Here is a 20,792-nt window from a genome sequence, read left to right on the forward strand (position 1 = left end):
TTTAACTTATATTCTTTAAATTATTATTTAGATAATATTTCTTTTCTACAGGTGAAATGAGATGCTGTCCTTCATGTCTGGTGGTCTCTTAAATACATGAATAATGAAAAATGTATATAAATATATCTTTCCTCAGGTTGATCCTGACATGTAAGATACAAGTCACTCTGAACTGTATTTCTGCTATGAATAAAAGTACAGAAATAATTACACAAATGTATCATTTTGGAAAGTTTAACCTGCATTATTATGCTACATTATATTGTAGTGAGTGCTTAGATGACTTGAAATCCCATTATAGAAGTGCCTAATGCAATATTCAAGGGAATCAATCCTATTATTAATCATTTTCACACTATATAGGCTACAAATAAGCACATGAACATTTAAAATATTTGGATTACCCTTTTAAGTGGTTTCATTAAAATTAGTTACCAATAAAACATAATAAGTGGAGTTCCTAAAGCTTTTAGAAAAATATTCATGAGTACTAGACATGTTAGATTCTTTCTTTCACTTACCATTATCCTCAGCACAGTTAGATGAAGAGATATTAGAATTGCTGTTCTGCCACCAACTTATTAGGCTTAAGCATCACAATGAAGGATTGAAAGTCGAACACATTTGGGGAGACCAATAAATCTTGATGTAGCATTAGAGTGGTACATTAGGGAACTATAAATATGTGATTTTACACCATGAAGATTATTCAAATGAGAGATATTTCATGCTTATATAAGATGATTCTTACAAAGAGCCCAAGATGTTAAATATTTAAAGTCAGATTCACCAAGTGTGCTAGTGGCTCCCTGGGGCTAAATGAGCCACCCTTGGATGCTACATTAACTGTTTCAGTCATCAAAGCTTCCATTCTGTATATGAGAATTATGATTCATGTACTGATACCCTTCTGGACAGAAATAATCAATACTGTTTTCAACCATGTTTCTTGCCAACCAGAAAATAGAATGGTGTCCTGAAGAAACCAGGTATAAACAAAATTTCAAATACCAAGATAATTCCATGGCCCAGACCAACCCTTTATAGCCTACCAGATTCTTGTCCCTATTTTAACTTGAATACTTCAATTAATTATATTCTACAACTTCAACTCTGCGGTGATATTGAGTCCAAGGAGATTTCACTAAATGTAGTATCAATAAATATTTAGTGCCATTAAATTTTACTATAAAGATTATCAGGCTGTTTGATAAGGAAGTATGACTAAGAATAGACTCATTTCTCTAGATTGTGTATTTTCATGAAAGTATAACTGTCTCCTTTATATAAAGATCTTCTTTTTGACTAAAATAATAATGAGTAGAGATCAGACATGGTCACTTTGTAAGTTAGTTTTTGAATAAAAGGAAATTTCACAAAAAGTTCACAAAATAACATTCAATGTAAATTAAATTTGGAGAAATTATACAGATTTTCCAAAAAAAACACAAGTAAAAGCAATCAATCAAAATAACCAAAAATCAACAGTCAACAAATATTGTCTATTGTATGTGAAGCACTGAACTAGATGCTGAGTATATAAAAACAAAAATGAAATTGACTCTGCTCTGTCTTCAAGGAGCTCATATTATACTGAGATATAATGTTGACATATATAAATATACACAAAAATACATACATATCAATCTAGTGAGGAAAACAAAAATAATCACCATGGAGAGAATGAGCATGGTAATGATTGATGATAATAATGATTGAGGATTGAGGATTAATGTCTAAATTCAAATTGATAACTTTGACCTGACCTGTTTTATTTCAAGTAAACTAGACCACATAATAAATAAAGTTAATTCATGACTCATGTGTAGCTGTGCTATTTATAAAAGTAGTGAAAACAATGATCATAACATTTATGTATCATTGAACTGATCACTGAAGAACTGAACCAATCCATTTTACTTATACTTCCAGTTTAATTAATGTAACAACGGCCATCTCCAGTTGTCTTGATCTATATCTTGCCCCTTAACCCAAATGTCTCTGGAGGAGAGTGAGGTTGATAGGATATACAATCCACCTTAATTCCAGTTCACTTATATGTCATAATACCATCTCCATGATCTCATGATAATCTTTACAATGAAGAACACAAAAATCTAGCCTACACTGGTATGGTTTTAGTTCTAGACATATAACAATTGAAAATTCACCAAAAAAATCATACATCTTACATGATGACATTTAAGGAACTATTGTTTTTTCCAAGTTATATGAGTCTATTTACCACCAGTTGAAGAGCATCTCTAAGCCAAATTTCGAAACAAAATGTGGTCTTAATTCAGAAAACAAAATAGCATTTCATAAGGATACTTTAATAGAAGAGAAACACTAATATAAATAAACTCTCTAGAACACCTCAAAACTCATGGGATCTATTTTTTTTCATCTCTGGGCACTTTAACAACATGCTACTTAGAATGATACTGTTTGATATATGGGATAATGTTATCTGAGTTCATTACTGTTTCTGCTTGAAAGTCTAATAAAGAGAACTTCCAGCTGAGTAAGGAAACTTAAAAATCTAAGCAGATACTTTTAAAAATGTATTTTGTTCAACTTTTATATAATCAGTGATGTAAAATGTATTTTCAACTTAAAATTTTCCCCCTTGGAAGGTAACCCACTCTCTGGGGTTGGAGTGGGGGAAGGAGGGATGAAAAGGAATGGTGTTATGGGATAGTTAGAACCTCCAGTTTGGATACAAAAGATGAGGCTATAAATGCTGCCTTTGATTTTTACTTCATTTACAATTTTACACATCATTTAAGCTTTAGTTATTCTTTGTTGCCATTTAATTGTTCAATGTATCTAACACTTTGTGAATCCACTTGGGTTTTTCTTAATAAAGATATTGGAGTGTTTTTGGCATTTCCATCTCCAGCTCATTTTACAAATGAGAAATGGAAGCAAATAAGGTCAAGTGACTTTTCCAGGATTACACAGCTAGGAAACATCTGAGATCAGACTTGAACTCAGTAAGAAGTATCTTCCTAATCCCATTTCAGTAACTCTCCATGTGTCATCTTGTTGCCCCTCATTTAACCTTTATTTTCCACAGTTGCCTAGTTTGTAAAATGTAATAATATGTGAACAATATGTTCAAAATATTATTTTGAGAATCTAATTGAAAGAAGTATGAAACTATTCTGTAAATGGAAAAACAGGTTCTTTTTTGTTTTGCAAGACAATCGGGACTGATTTGCCCAGAGTCACATAGCTACTAAATATTAGGTGTCTGAGGTAGGATTTGTACTCAGTTTGTCCTGAATTCAGAGCCAATGCTCCATCCATTGAACCATATAGCTGCACCCAAAAAGCAACTTCTAAAAGAAAGAATACTAAACTTGTATTCAATAGATTGGGCTTATACTTATTAGCTATGTAAACATGGACAAGTCTTGTAAATTTTACTGGCTCTGATTTACCACTTTTAAAAAGGTGGAGGAAGGTTTGTTCTCTAAGGTATTTGCTAGCTTCAAGATTCCAAGACAGCTTATTTTGTTTGAAGTGAAGCAATAAATTTAACTTATACCTTATAGGTTAAATAAAATACACAATTTCAGACATTGCAATGATTAACAGATAGATAGATAGATAGACAGATTGGTAGATAGATAGAGATATCAATAGATAGATCAACAGATCTATTGTAATCTATCTATCTATAGTACTCTCTTGAAGATATCTTCATTGTTCATGTTCTTCAAAATAGATCCAACCATTACTATGGCATACTACTAGAGATATTATAACTATCATTTGAAATCCATAATGAAAAAATTAAAGAAACACAAACCAAAACTTAGAATTATTAAGAGAACTATTCATTCATAGTAGCAGAAAAATTGTAATCAATAACAAGATGTTGAGAGAGATGATGAAAGAATATAACTCAGGGAGGGTCAACACAAATATGAAATGACAAGTCTATATATATTGACAATAAGAAATACCTGGGATTTTATAGAATCATCAAGTTAGATGTATAAGAAAACTTAGTACAGAAATATGAAATATTTGCCCAAAGACACAATCTCCCAATTGCAGTTAGAATTGGATAAAAAATATTTGAGAAGGGGGATAGAGCAAAGCCTTAGAGGCTTAGAGGCTTAGTAAAGCCAGGAAGCTGTTCGAGGTCTCAAAGTTTTCCTCAAAAACAATATGAAACCACGCATCTGAAAGAATGAATCTGAAAGAATGAAACCACTCTCCAGCTCAAGATAGACAAGAAAAACTTCAAAAATTAGTCTCATTGTGTGAAAAGGGTGTTCAGTCCAGTTTAAACAGACTCTTGAAAAATCAGTGAGAAGGGCTTAATCACAGCAAATCTGTAACTAAGACCCTCAATCCTGGCTCAATTGAAGAGTAGATCAGTGGGAAATAATTCAGTACCAACTCAGAAGGCAAATTTTGGGAAACCAGGCTGTTTCATGAAAAAGGCAGGCAAAATTATCCCTAAAACAATGGGCCACTGTGCTCAAAGCCAAGGCACAAGAGCAGCACAGGAAGCTGAGGACAGTGACCCCAAACCCCAGGAGCAGAGATTAACCACAAAAGTAAAATAAGAGAAAATATCAAAAGAAAAGGAAAGAAAATGAGCAAGAAACAGAACATAACCTTGACCATAAAAAGCTACTATAGTGGTAGGGCAGATGAGGACACACAAATTCAGATGAGGACAGAATGTCAACAGAAAAAATCTCAAAGAGTGATATAATTAGTCTCAAGCCCAAAGAGGATACTTGGAAATGTTCATAAAAGACTTCAAAATGCAAATAAGAGAGGTAGAAAAAAATGACAAAATAAATGAGAGGCATGCATGAGAGAGTTAACAATTTGGAAAAGTAAGGAAAAATTGTCTGAAGAAAACAATTCTATAAAAAATTCAATTGGCCAAATGCAAAAAAAAAAATCCACTGAAGAAAACAATACCTTCAAAAAGTAGAATTAATGAAGTCTGGACTTCTAGCCAAGATGGCGGAGAGGATGCACACAGCTGTGGGAGCTCCACATTTTCTCTCAGAATCCATATCATTACAAGCCTCTCAATTAATGCTTCACTGAAAAAAAACACAAATAGTTACCAAGAGAAGACATCCTTGAGATTCGACAGGAAAGTTTGTCTCTGATTCTTCTCTTACAAAATGAGCAAAAAATTGAAAAGGACCTTAACGATTGACAGCTTTTATATGGACAGAGAGCAGACTCTAAACCCTGAGGAGACTAAAAACAGACTGTCTCTAGGTGAATCCCCACAGGAGGAGATCATCTGTTCCTCAGTACAGATCAATCTCATAGAAGAAATTAAAAAGGCTCTCACAAGAGGGCTAGAAGAAAAATGGGAAAAGGAGAGGGAGCTTGGCAAGAGAGTCTGGAGAAGTCATCTCACTCATTTAAAGACAGAATGGATAAAGAAATGAAATCCTTGAAAAAGAGGATTAGTGAACTGGAAACAGAAAATAGCTCTCTAAAAAATAAAATTGGTGAAATGGAAAAAAAATTCCATAGAACAAAACAATCCAATTGGACAATTATAAAAAGATATAAAAAAAAAAAGTGAGTGAAGAAAACACTTCATTGAAAATCAGAATAGAACAAATGGAATTGAATGACTCAAGGAGACAACAAGAATCAGTCAAGCAAAACCAAATAAATCAAACAATGGAGAAAAATGTGAAATACCTTCTTGGGAAAACAACAGACCTGTAAAATAGGTCTAGGAGAGACAATCTGAGAATTATTGGACTGCCAGAAAAATATGATTAAAAAAAAGAGCTTGGACATTATTTTCCAGGAAATTACCAAAGAGAACTGCCCAGAAATCATAGAAACAGAGGGTAAAATAGACATTTAAAGAATTCATTTATCACCTACTGAAAGGGATCCTAAAATCAAAACACCAAGAAATATGGTAGCCAAATGCCAGAACCCTCAAACGAAGGAAAAAATACTCCAAGTGGCTAGAAAAATGCAGTTAAAATATAGAGGAGCCACAATAAGGATCACCCAGGATCTTGCAGCATCCATATTAATAGATTGAAGGGCCTGAAATATGATATTCTGAAAGGCTAAGGAACTCGGTATGCAACCAAAAATAACTTACCCAACCAGAATGAGCATCTTTTTCCAGGGAAGAAGATGGCCATTCAATGAAATAAGTGAATTTCACCTATTTTTGATGAAAAAACCAGCACTTAACAAAAAGTTTGATCTACAAATATAGAACTCAAGAGAAACCTAAAAAGGTAAAAAGAAATCTTGGGAACTATATTTCTGCTGTAAAGATGTATAAAGAATACATGTATACCTTGTTCTAGAACCTAGAGGTGGAAAGGATATTGTACCAGAAAAAGTGTAAAGTGGGGGTACTACATCTCACAAAGAGGCAAAGGAAACCTATTATATCTGAGAGAAAGAAGGGAGGGGGATGGATATAGTGGGTATCTTACTGCCACCAGAATTGGCTTTAAGAGAAAAATTGTAGACATATTCAATTTATGGTGAAACTTCTCCCACCTCATTGAAAAGTGAGAAGGGAAAAGTGAAAAGGGAAGGAATAAGCTAAGCAGAAGGGAATATGGAAAATGTGAGGGAAAGGAGTAAGAGAGGGGGAGGAACTCTAAGGGGGGGGAGGGATACTTAAAAGGGAGGGCTGTGAAAAGCAAGTGGTGCTCACAAGTTTAATATTGGGAAGGGGGGAAAGGAGAAGAAGGGAGAAAAGCATAAACAGGGGTTAACAAGATGGCAAGTAATACAAAATTGGTAATTTTAATCATAAATATGAACAGGGTAAACTCCCCCATAAAGAGGAAGTGGTAAGCAGAATGTCAGAATGAATTAAAAGCCAGAATCCTACACTATGTTGTTTACAGGAAACACACCTGAAGTAGGGAGATACATGCAGAGTAAAGGTAAAAGGTTGGAACAAAATCTACTATTCTCCAGGTGAAGTCAAAAAAGCAGGGGTAGCCATCCTGATCTCAGATCAAGCAAAAAGAAAAATTGATCTAATTAAAAGAGATAAGGAAGGGCACTATATCTTGCTAAAGGGTAGCATAGATAATGAAGCATTATCAATATTAAACATATATGCACCAAGTGGTGCAGCATCTAAATTCTTAAAAGCAAAATTAAGAGAGCTACAAGAAGAAATAGACAGCAAAACTATAATAGTGGGAGATCTCAACCTTGCACTCTCAGAATTAGATAAATCAAACCACAAAATAAATAAGAAAGAAGTCAAAGAGGTAAATAGAATACTAGAAAAGTTAGATATCATAGATCTCTGGAGAAAACGAAATGGAGGCAGAAAGGAGTACACTTTCTTTTCAGCAGTCCATGGAACCTATACAAAAATAGACCATATATTAGGACATAAAAACCTCAAATTCAAATGAAGTAAGGCAGAAATAGTAAATGCATCCTTTTCAGACCACGATGCAATAAAAATTACATTCAACAAAAAGCCAGGGGAAAGTAGACCAAAACAATAATTGGAAATTAAATAATCTCATACTAAAGAATGATTGGGTGAAACAGCAAATCATAGATATAATTAATAACTTCACTCAAGAAAACGACAATACTGAGACATCATACCAAAATGTGTGGGATGCAGTCAAAGCGGTAATAAGGGGAAATTTCATATCTCTAGAGGCCTACTTGCATAAAATAGAGAAAGAGAAGGGCAACAAATTGGGCTTGCAACTAAAAATGCTAGAAAAGGAACAAATTAAAAACCCCCAGTCAAACACTAAACTTGAAATTCTAAAAATAAAAGGAGAGATCAATAAAATTGAAAGTAAAAAAAAAACTATTGAATTAATTAATAAAACTGAGAGTTGGTTCTATTAAAAAAAAAACCAATAAAATAGACAAACCCTTAGTAAATCTGATTAAAAAAAGAAAAGAGGAAAATCAAAATGTTCATCTTAAAAATGAAAAGAGAGAACTCACCATTAACGAAGAGGAAATTAGAGCAATAATTAGTAATTACTTTGCCCAACTTTATGGCAATAAATTTGACAACTTAAATGAAATGGAAGAATACCTTCAAAAATATAGTTTGCCCAGATTAACAGAAGAAGAAGTAAATATCCTAAACAGTCCCATCTTAGAAAAAGAAATAGAACAAGCTATTAACCAACTCCCTAAGAAAAAATCCCCAGGACCTGATGGATTTACATGTGAATTCTATCAAACATTTAAAAAACAATTAACTCCAATGCTATATAAACTATTTGAAAAAATAGGGATTGAAGGAGTCCTACCAAACTCCTTTTATGACACAGACATGGTACTGATACCTAAACCAGGTAGGCTGAAAACAGAGAAAGAAAATTATAGACCAATCTCCCTGAAGAATATTGATGCTAAAATTTTAAACAAAATATTATCAAAAAGATTACAGAAAATCATCCCCAGGATAATACATTATGATCAATTAGGATTTATACCAGGAATGCAGGGCTGGTTCAATATTAGGAAAACTATTAGTGTAATTGACCATATCAATAACCAAACTAACAAAAACCATATGATCATCTCAATAGATGCAGAAAAAGCATTTGATAAAATCCAACATCCATTTCTAATAAAAACACTTGAGAGTATAGGAATAAATGGACTTTTTCTTAAAATAGTCAGGAGCATATATTTAAAACCATCAATAAGCATCATATGCAATGGGGAAAAATTGGAACCTTTCCCAGTAAGATCTGGAGTGAAGCAAGCTTGCCCACTATCACCAATATTACTCAATATCGTTCAATCAGAATGATATTATAAATAAATTAGAGGAACATAGGATAGTTTATCTCTCAGACCTGTGGAGGAGGAAGAAATTTGCGACCAAAGATGAACTAGAGACCATTATTGATCACAAAATAGAAAATTTTGATTACATCAAATTAAAAAGCTTCAATTCCTTATCAGTATTCAATATTCAATAGGCTAGAAACACTAGCCTCGGCAATAAGAGTCGAGAAAGAGATTAAAGGAATTAAAGTAGGCAATGAGGAAATCAAACTATTGCTCTTTTCAGATGATATGATGGTATATTTAGAGAACCCCAGAGATTCTACTAAAAAGCTATTAGAAATAATTCATTATTGCTGTTCTGTAAGAAATGACCAACAGGATGATTTCAGAAAGGCCTGGAGAGACTTACATGAACTGATGCTGAGTGAAATGAGCAGGACCAGGAGATCATTATATACTTCAACAACAATACTATATGATGACCAGTTCTGATGGACCTGGCCATCCTAAGCAATGAGATCAACCAAATCATTTCCAATGGAGCAGTAATGAACTGATCCAGCTATGCCCAGAGAAAGAACTCTGGGAGATGACTAAAAACCATTACATTGAATTCCAATCCCTATATTTATGCCCACCTGCATTTTTGATTTCCTTCACAAGCTAATTGTACAATATTTCAGAGTCTGATTCTTTTTGTACAGCAAAATAACGTTTTGGTCATGTATACTTATTGTGTATCTAATTTATATTTTAATGTATTTAACATCTACTGGTCATCCTGCCATCTGGGGGAGGGGGTGGGGGGTAAGAGGTGAAAAATTGGAACAAGAGGTTTGGCAATTGTTAATGCTGTAAAGTTACCCATGTATATATCCTGTAAATAAAAGGCTATTAAATAAAAAAAAGAAATAATTCATAACTTTAGCAATGTTGCAGGGTATAAAATAAATCCCCATAAGTCCTCAGCATTTTTATACATCACCAACAAAATCCAACAGCAAGAGATACAAAGAAAAATTCCATTCAAAATAACTGTCCACAGCACAAAATATTTGGGAATCTATCTACCAAAGGAAAGTCAGGAATTATATGAGCAAAATTACAAAAATCTTTCCACACAAATAAAGTCAGACTTAAATAATTGGAAAAATATTAAGTGCTCTTAGATAGGCCGAGCAAATATAATAAAGATGACAATACTCCCTAAACTAATCTATTTATTTAATCCTATACCAATCAGACTTCCAATAAAATATTTTAATGATCTAGAAAAAAATAACAACAAAATTCTTATTGAATAATAAAAGGTTGAGAATCTCAAGGGAATTCATGAAAAAAAATCAAATGAAGGTGGCCTAGCTGTACCTGATCTAAAACTATATTATAAAGCAGCAGTCACCAAAACCATTTGGTATTGGCTAAGAAATAGATTAGTTGATCAGTGGAACAGGTTAGGTTCACAAGACAGTATAGTCAACTATAGCAATCTAGTGTTTGACAAACCCAAAGATCCTAACTTTTGGGATAAGAATTCATTATTTGACAATAACTGCTGGGATAACTGGAAACTAGTATGGTAGAAATTAGGGACGGACCCACACTTAACACCGTATGCCAAGATAAGATCAAAATGGGTCCATGATTTGGGCATAAAGAACGAGATTATAAATAAATTAGAGGAACATAGGATAGTTTATCTCTCAGACCTGTGGAGGAGGAAGAAATTTGCGACCAAAGATGAACTAGAGACCATTATTGATCACAAAATAGAAAATTTTGATTACATCAAATTAAAAAGCTTTTATACAAACAAAACTAATGCAAACAAGATTAGAAGGGAAGCAACAAACTGGGAAAACATCTTCACAGTTAAACATTCTGATAAAGGCCTCATTTCCAAAATATATAGAGAATTGACTCTAATTTATAAGAAACAAAGCCATTCTCCAATTGATAAATGGTCAAAGGATATAAACAGACAATTTTCAGATGATGAAATTGAAACTATTACCACTCATATGAAAGAGTGTTCCAAATCACTATTAATCAGAGAAATGCAAATTAAGACAACTCTGAGATACCACTACACACCTGTCAGATTGGCTAAGATGACAGGAAAAAATAAAGACAAATGTTGGAGGGGATGTGGGAGGGGTTGGGGGGAATCTGGGACACTGATGCATTGTTGGTGGAATTGTGAACGAATCCAACCATTCTAGAGAGCAATCTGGAATTATGCCCAAAAAGTTATTAAACTGTGCATCCCTTTGACCCAGCAGTGCTACTACTGGGCTTATACCCCAAGGAGATACTAAAGAAGGGAAAGGGACCTGTATGTGCCAAAATGTTTGTGGCAGCCCTGTTTATAGTGGCTAGAAACTGGAAAATGAATGGATGCCCTTCAACTGAAGAATGGTTGGGTAAATTGTGGTATAATAATGTTATGGAATATTATTGTTCTGTAAGAAATGAGCAGCAGGATTAATACAGAGAGGCTCGGAGAGACTTACATGAACTGATGCTAAGTGAAATGAGCAGAACCAGGAGATCATTATATACTTCAACAACAATACTGTATGAAAATATATTCTGATGGAAGTGGATTTCTTTGACAATGAGACCCAATTCAGTTTCAATTGATCAGTGATGAACAGAAGCAGCTACACCCAAAGAAAGAATACTGGGAAATGAATGTAAACTTTTTGCATTTTTGTTTTTCTTCCCAGGTTATTTTTACTTTCTGAATACAATTCTCCCTGTGCAACAAGAGAACTGTTTGATTCTGCACACATATATTGTATCTAGAATATACTGCGACATATTCAACATATATAGTACTGCTTGCCATCTAGGGGAGGGGGTGGAGGGAGAGAGGGGAAAAATCGGAACAGAAGTGAGTGCAAGGGATAATGTTGTAAAAAATTATCCTGTCATGGGTTCTGTCAATAAAAAGTTACTATAATAAAAAAAAGTAGAATTAACAAAGAGATACAAAAGTTAACTGAAGAAAATCACATATTAAAAGCAAGAAAGGAGCATATGTAAGGCAATGATTCTGTGAGACTTCAAGAATTGGTCAAACTAAAAAGTATGAAAAGTGGAAAAAATGTGAAATATGAAAGTGGAAAAACATCCAACATGGAAAATATTTCCAGAAGAAACAATTTAAAAATTATTGGCCACCTTAAAGCCATGACCAAAGAAAAGAATATATGATAGCATTCTTCAAGAAATCATCAAGGAAAACTGCCCTGATATTCTAGAAAGAGAGGGAAATGCTTATTGAAAGAATCTGTCAATCACTTTGGAAAAAAGACCACACAAGAAAACCCCAAGAAATATTGTTGTTAAACACCAGAACTACAATCATAAGGGAACAAATGCTGCAACCTGTCAGAAAAAAATTATATATCAAGGACCAATAGACAAAATTATCCAAGAACTGGCAGCTTTATATTAAAGAATTAGAGGTCCTATAATAACATAATTGGGAAGGCAGAGAACCTGGGGATTACAATAAAGAATTAACTACCCAGTGAAATTGAACATCATTTTTCAAGGGAGTAGATGGATCTTCGATGACATAAGAGACTTTCAATCATTTCTGTTGAGAAAAGCAGAACTAAACAGAAAATTTAATGTATGAACTCAGGATTTAAGAGAAACATAGAAAGATAAACATGGATAAACATATAGATAAATATAGATAAACATATATATATATATATATATATATATATATATATATATATATACTATTAAAAGGTTAAACTGTTTACATCCCTAGATGAGAAAACAATATCTTTAACTCTTGAGAGCTGTGTGTCTCACTGGAACAGACAGAAGGCAGCATCACATGGACAGGGATTATGGTTGTGAATGGATACTGATATGATGATATCATGACATCAAAGAAACAGACATTAATGGGTGGAAAAAGAGGAAAGGGGAAGCATAATGGAGCAAATTAGATCACATGAAGAAGTGCTAAAGACCTATTACAATCAGGGAAAGAAGGGGAAAGTATGAACATTGTCTAAAGGTGTTGTTATCAGTTGTGATAACTAAGAGAGAATAACTAATCATACAGTCAAATAAAAAAATTCATGTAACCTTATAAAGAAGTAGTAGGAAAAAGAGAAAAAGATAGAAGTGAATACAGAAACACTAGAGAAGAGGAAACAGAAGGGGGGAAAGGGTGATAGAAGATGAAATAGTGGGTGGGGTGAATCAAGGACAAAGTGTAAATAAAGAACAAAAGTATATATAGGAGCCAGATCAGGATGGAGGGAAATACAGAGCTGGGAAACATAATTGTGAATGAGAATGGGATGAACTCTCCCATAAAATGGAAGCAAATATCAAAATAAATTAAAAAAACAGAATCCAATGATATGTTATTTACTAGAAACACATTTGACACAGAAAGACATATTCAGAGTAAAAGGAAAAGGCACACAATTTATTATGCTTCAGGTGAAATTTTAAAAAGCAGGGGTAGCAATTCTTATCAGATAAAGCAACAGTAAAAATAGGTCATATTAAAAATAAGGAAAGAAAGTACATTTCATAAAAGATATCATAAATAATGAAGTAGTAAAGGTACTAAATGAATATGCACCAAGTGGCAAATTCGTAGAAAAGATTTTAATGCAGTTACAAAAAGAAATAGACAGCAAAACAAAACTAGTGGGGGACCTCAAGCTTCCCCTCTCAAAATCATGTAACTAACTGTACCCTCAAAATAAACAAGAAATAAAATAGGGAGGTTAATAGAATCCTTGAAACCTTAGCTAAATAGACCTTTGAACAAAATTGTGTAAGGACAGAAAGGAATACACCTTTTTTTAGATAATACATAACACCTATACAAAAATTGACCATATATTAGGGCATAAAAATATCAAAAACAAAAGCAGAAAGGCAAAAATAACTATTTCTTCCTTTTCAAACCACAATGCAATAAAATTATATTCAATAAAGGGCCAGGGAAAGATAAACTTAAAATCAATTGGATATTAAATAATCTGATTCTAAAAATTAATCAGCCAAACAACAAATCACAGAAACAAACCATAATTTCATTGAAGAGAATGACAATAAAGAGACAACATACCAATGTCCATGAAGTGCAGCCAAAGCAGGGAAAATTTTATAACTCTAAATATCTACATGAATAAAATAGATTAAGAGGAGATCAATGAATTGGGCATGCAACTAAAAAAAGCTATAAAAAGAACAAATTAAATCCTCCAATTAAATACCAAATCAGAAATTTTGAAATTCAAAAGAGAGATTAATAAAATTTAAAGTAAGAAAATGATCAAAATAACAAAACTTTGAATTAGTTTTATGAAAACAAAAAAAAAAGATAACCTGTTGTTAATTTGCTTAGAAAAAGGAAAGAAATCAGCATCAAAAATGCAAATGGTGAACTTACTACCAATGAAAAATAAATTAAAGCAATAATTAGGAGCTATTTTGCCCAAATGTATGGCAGCAAGTCTGACAATCTAACTGAAGTAGATGAATATTTAGAAAAAAAAATAAACTGCCCAGATTAACCAAAGAAGAAATAAATTATATAATACTCCCATTTTACTAGAAAAAAGAAATCAAACAAGTCGTCAATGAACTTCTAAAGAAAAAAACTCCAGGGCCAGATGGATTCGCAAGTGAATTCTATTAAACGTTTAAAGAACAATTAATTTCAATAAATACTATGTAAACTATTTGGGAAAATATGTAAAGAAGTCCTGCCAGATTACTTCTATGACACAAATCGGGTACTAATATCTAAACCAGGAAGATCCAAAACAAAGAAAGAGAATTACAGACCAATCTTCCTAAGGAATGTTGAAACAAAAGTAGTAAATAAAATATTAGCAAACACATTACAACTTATCAGCAGGATAATATACTATAACCAACTTTGATTTATACCAGGAATGCTGGACTGGTTCAATATCAGGAAAACTATTACTATAATTGACCATATCTATAACAAAACCAACAGAAATCATAAGATAGTTGCAAAAGATGATGTAGAAAAATTTTTTTTGACAAAATACAGTACTCATTTCTATTAAAAACCATAGAGAGCATGGCGATAAAGAGAACTTTCCTTAAAATAATAAGCAGTATCTATCTAAAACAAATAGCAAGAAAGAATATTATAAAAAGAGACTGAACAGGGACAGCTATGTGGTGTAATGGATAGAGTACCAGGCCTGTAGGCAGGAGGACCTGAGTTCAAAACTGACCACAGACATTTAACATTTCTTAGCTGTGTGACCCTGGGCAACTCACTTAACCCCAATGTCCTAGGCAAAAATAAACAAACAAATAAATAGATAAATAAGCAAATGAATGAATAAAAGAAAATGAGCAGCTTGGGAAAAGAAAATGGTATAAAAATACTTAAAACAAAAAACACCAAAAAAAAAAAAAAAACATACTGGTCTAGTACTAAAAAATGCACAGAAATTTATTGATGAAAAAATCCTTAAAAACAGAACTGGCAAAATAGGGAGAAAAGAGAGAGAGCATTTTTTACTCATTGAAGAAAATAATTTTTCAAAAATCAGAATTCAACAAATGAAAGCTAATGACTTCCTGAGGCATCTTAATCAATAAAATAAAGCCAAAAGGAGGAAAACTGAAGAAAATGTGAGTTATCTCATTGAAAAAACTATTAACAAGAAAAATAGTTCAATGAGGAATAATTCAAGAATTATCAGATTATTTTAAAATAATTATTAAAGCTTTTTATTATAGATAATATAGTTTTCAACATTAACATAACATAGATAGTTTTCAACATTAACCTTGGCAAAACTTGGTGTTCTAAAATTATTTTTCACTCCCTTCCCTTTTTATCTTCCCTAGTCAGTAAGTAATCCAGTATAAGTTAAAAATTTGCAATCATTGTATACATATTTCCATCATTATTATGCTGTACAAGGAAAATGAGATCAAAAAGGGGAAAAATAACAAAGAAAACAAAATGCAAGCAAAAAACAACAAAAAATGAAAATACTGTATTTTGATCCACACTTAGTCCCCAAAGGCCCCTCTCTGAATGAGATGACTCTCTCCATCGCAAGATCATTGGAACTGGCCTGAATCATCTTGCTGTTAAAAAGAGCCATGTCCATCAGATTTGATCATCTTATAATCTTGTTGCTGCTGTGTATATAGTTTTCTTAGTTATACTCACTTCACTATCAATTCATGTAAGACCAGGCCTTTCTGAAATCTTGCTGCTGATTGTTTCTTATAAAAAATAATATTTCATAACATTCATATACCATAACTCATTCAGCCATTCTCCAACTGATGGACATCCACTCAGTTTTCAGTTTTTTGCCACTACAAAAAAAGACTGCTACAAACATTTTTGCACATATGGGTATTTTTCTCTTTTTAATGATCTCTTTGGGATACAGGGCCAATATAGACCCAACTCAATCAAAGGGTAAGCACAGTTTGATAGCCCTTTGGGCAAAATTCCATATTGTTCTCTAGAATGGTTGGATCAGTTTACAACTCCACCAACAATGTATTAATGTCCCAGTATTTGCACATATCCTCCAACAATCATCATTATCTTTCTCTGTGTCCTTGGCTAATTTGAGAGGTGTGTAGTGAAAACTCAGTGTTGTCATAATTTGCATTTCCTTGACCAATAGTGAAAAAAGAGTACTTTTTCATATGACCAGAAATGATTTTAATTTTTTCATCTGAAAATTGTATACTTATCAATTAAAGAATAGCTGGTATTCTTATAAATTTGAGTCAATTATCTATATATTTTAGATATAAAGCCTTTATTCGAACCCTTGGATATAAAATATTTCCCCATTTATTGCTTCTTTTCTACTGTTGCCTGCATTAATTTTGTTTTTATAAAACCTTTTTTACATTAATATAATCAAAATTATCCATTTTAAGGGCAGCAAGATGCCACAGTGAATAAAGAACCAGCCCTAAAGTCAGGAAACCTGAGTTCAAATCTGGCTTCAGACACTTAACACTTCCTGGCTATGTGATCCTGAGCAAGTCACTTAACCCAAATTGCCTCAGCAAAAAATGAATAAATAAATAAATAAAATAATGATGATAATGAATATTATTATTATTATTCAATTTCACATTCCATAATGTAGCCAAGTTCTTCTTGGGTAACAAATTCCTTTCTTCTCCACAGATCTGAGAAGTCAACTATCATTTGTTCTTCTAATTTGTCTATAGTATCAATCTTCATTTCTAAATCATGAACCCATTTCAATTTTATTTAGGTACATGAGATGTGAGTCTGTGCCTACTTTCTGACACACATATTAATTCACAATTTTCCCAGCAATTTTTCTCAAATAATAAGTTCTTATCCCAGAAATTGGGGTCTTTGGGTTTATCAAATATTAGATTACTATAGACATTGAGTATTGTGTCTTATGAAACTAACCTGTTTCATTGATGGACTGCACTATATCTCTTTTTCTGTAAGTTTATTTATTTTTAATACACATTGCTTTATGAGACTGCACTATTTCTTAGCCAGTGCCAAATAGTTTTGATGATTGCTTCTTTATAATATAGTTTTAAGTGTAGTATAATTAGGCCACCTTCATTTGCATTTTTCATTAATTCCCATAAAATTCCTGATATTTTTATTTTTCCAGATGAACTTTTTTTCCTATTTTTCTAGCTCTGTAAAATAATTTCTCAGTAATTTAATTAGTATGGCACTGAATAAATAGAGTAATTTATGTAGAATGGTCATTTTTAATATATTAGCTTAACCTACCCATGAGGACTTGAGATTGTTCCAATTGATTAGATCTCACTTTATTTGCGTGGTGTAGAGGGCTGAAACTCTGCATCAGACAAGAGAGCACTTAAGGCTACCTATTCAATATGAGACAATGGCCTTATTAGCTTATATTTAGATGATGGCTCTCCTCACATTTGGTGCTTACTGAATGTTTGGTAGTAAGATAATTGTAGGCAAGGAATGGAAGGTGGAGAGAGAGAAGTCAGAGCCACTTGGTGGCAGGAAGAGGAGGAGAAAGGCTGGAGACTCCAGACTCCAGAATCCAGGATACATCTTGGCAAGTCATGTGGCAGCTTGCCTGCCTCCTTCACTTCTCCCTTAAAGACCAAGGATTTTGATTTATCATGACTCCAGCTGATCCTGCTAGCCTGTACTCCACATTCCAGAAAACTAGCCTGTACTCTACATTGTGGAAAGTGTTTTGTAATTGTGTTTATATAGTTCCTAACTTTTGTCTTGGCAGGTAGACTCCCAAATATTTTATATTATCTTCAGTAATTTAAATGGAATTTTTATTTATATTTCTGACTGCTGGACTTTGTTGGTAACATAGAAATGCCTGTAATTTATGTGGATTTGTTTTGTATCATGCAACTTTGCTAAAGTTGTGAATTGTTTCTAGCAGTTTTAGGTGATTCTCTAGGATTCTTTAAACATACAATATTATCATATTATCTACAAAGACTGATAATTTGGTTTCTTCATTACCTACTCTAATTCCTTTAATCTCTTTTTCTTCTCTTATTTCTGAAGCTAATATATCTAATGTAATACATAATGGTAATGGTTATAACGGGCAACCTTGTTTCACCCCTGCTCTTATTGGGGATGGTTCTAGTTTATCCCCTTTACATATGATGCTTACTGATGGTGTTAAATAGATGCTGCTAATCATTTTAAGGAAAACTCCATCTATTTGTATATTCTCTAGTGTTTTTAATAGGAATGGGTGGTTTTCTGCATCTAGTAAGATCATCTTAAGATTTCTGTTAATTTTGTTATTGATATAGTCAATTATGCTAATAATTTTCCTAAAATTGAACCAGCCCTGCATTCTTCCTAAAAATCCTATTTGGTCAAGGCATATTGTCCTGGGGATAACTCATTCTAATCCCTTTGCCAATATTTTATTTAAGATTTTTATATCAATAATTCTGACCCTAGGTTTTTTAGGTTACAGCAGCATATCTGTGTCATAAAAAGAATTTCAGGGACTCATTTCTCTATTTTTGTGTGGTATTGGAATTGTTTTTTTAAATGTTTGGTAGAATTCACATGTAAATCCATCTTACCCTGAAGGTTTTTTCTTTACAAGTTGATTAATATTAATAGTTTGTACAATTTCTTTTTTCTAAAATTGGACTATTTAAGTAATTTATGTTCTTCTCTGTTAATCTGGGCATTGTATTTTTTGGTAAGTATTCATCCATTTCACATATATTATCAGATTTATTGTTATACAGTTGGGCAGAATAGTTGTAATTATTTCTCTGATTCCTCTTTATTAGTGTAAAGTTACCCTTTATATTTTTGATACTTAAAATTTTATTTTGTTTCTATTTTGTTGAATTTTTTAATAAAAACAATGCAAACTTTTTTTCTTAATTCAATAATTTTCTTACTTTCAATTTTATCAGTATCCACATTTATTTTCAGAATTTCAAATTTTTTTTTTAATTAGAGGTTTTTATTTGATCTTTTTCTAGTTTTTCTAGTTGCATGCCCAATTCTCTATTTTATGCAAGTAAGCATCTAGAGATAAAACTTTCCCAAAGAACTGTTTTGGCTGCATCCCATAAATTTTGGTATATTGTCTCATTGTTGTCATTCTCTTGGATGAAATTATTTTTTGTGCCTAAGATTTGTTGTTTCATTCACTCATTATTTAGTATTAGATTATTTAGTTTAAAATTAATTTTTGGTATATTTTTAATGGGCCTTTCTTGCATGTAATTTTTATTGCATCATGATTTGAAAAAGATTTATTTACTATTTATGCATTTCTGCATTTCATTTTCAAGTTTTTATGTCCTAATACATGGTCAATTTTTGTGCAGATTCTATGTACTGCTGAGAAAACAGTATACTCCTTTCCATTTCCATTCAATTTTCCCCAAAGGTGTTTTAATACCTAAATTTTCTAAATTTCTATTTACCTTCTTAACTTCTTAATTATTTATTTTGTAGTTCAATTTATCTATTTCTGATAGAACAGGTTGAGATGCTTGACTAGTATAATTTTGCTGTGTGTGTGTTTTTTTTTTCTTGCAGCTTTCTTAATTTCTCCTGTAGGAACTTGGATGCTATACTTCTTAGTGCATATATGTTTAGTATTGATATTCATTATGTATGGTACCTTTTAGCAAGATATAGTTTCCTTCCTTATTTCTTTTAATCAGATCTATTTTTGTTTTCACTTGATTTGACATAAGAATCACTATCCTCATTTTTTTTTTACTTCAGCTAAAACATAATAGTCTCTACTCCAGTCTTTTACCTTTTATCTTAATATATAATTCTGCTTTAAATGTGTTTCTTGTAAACAACATAATATTCTGTCTTCGAATCCAGTATGCTATCTGCTTCCATCTTTTGGGAGAGTTTGTCTCTTTTATATTAGCAGTTAAAATTACTAACTCAATATTTCCTGCCATCTTAGTTTCCCAGGTTATATTTTTCTCTTTCTTTCCCCCTTTCCCTCCTCACCAATATTTTGTTTCTGACTACCACCTTCCTCAATCTGCCCTTCCCTTTTACAACCTCCCTCCCCTTTCTTTTCCTTCTCCTTCTACTTCTTTTCTCCCTTCTATTACTCCCTCTTTCCTTTTACTTATCTCCTCCTACTTTCCTATAAATTTATATATTTTCTATAATAAACTACATATGTCTGATATTTATTCTTTGTGCCAAATATGAAGAGCTTAAGCTTCAAATAATGCTCATGCCTCTCCTTTCTTTCCCTCAACTATATTAGGTTTTTCTGCATCTTCATGTGATATAATTTACCCTGTTTTACATCACCTTACCTTTTCTTCCAATACAATTCCTTTTATACCTATAAATTATTTTTATATCATCACAGGAAAGTCAAATTATATTTATACTCTATGAGTATGCCCCTTACAAAAATATAGTTTTTAAGTGCTAAACATGTCATCTTCCCATATAGGGA

The sequence above is a fragment of the Sarcophilus harrisii genome, chromosome 1, assembly GCF_902635505.1.
Source record: "Sarcophilus harrisii chromosome 1, mSarHar1.11, whole genome shotgun sequence".
NCBI classification, from domain to species: domain Eukaryota; kingdom Metazoa; phylum Chordata; class Mammalia; order Dasyuromorphia; family Dasyuridae; genus Sarcophilus; species Sarcophilus harrisii.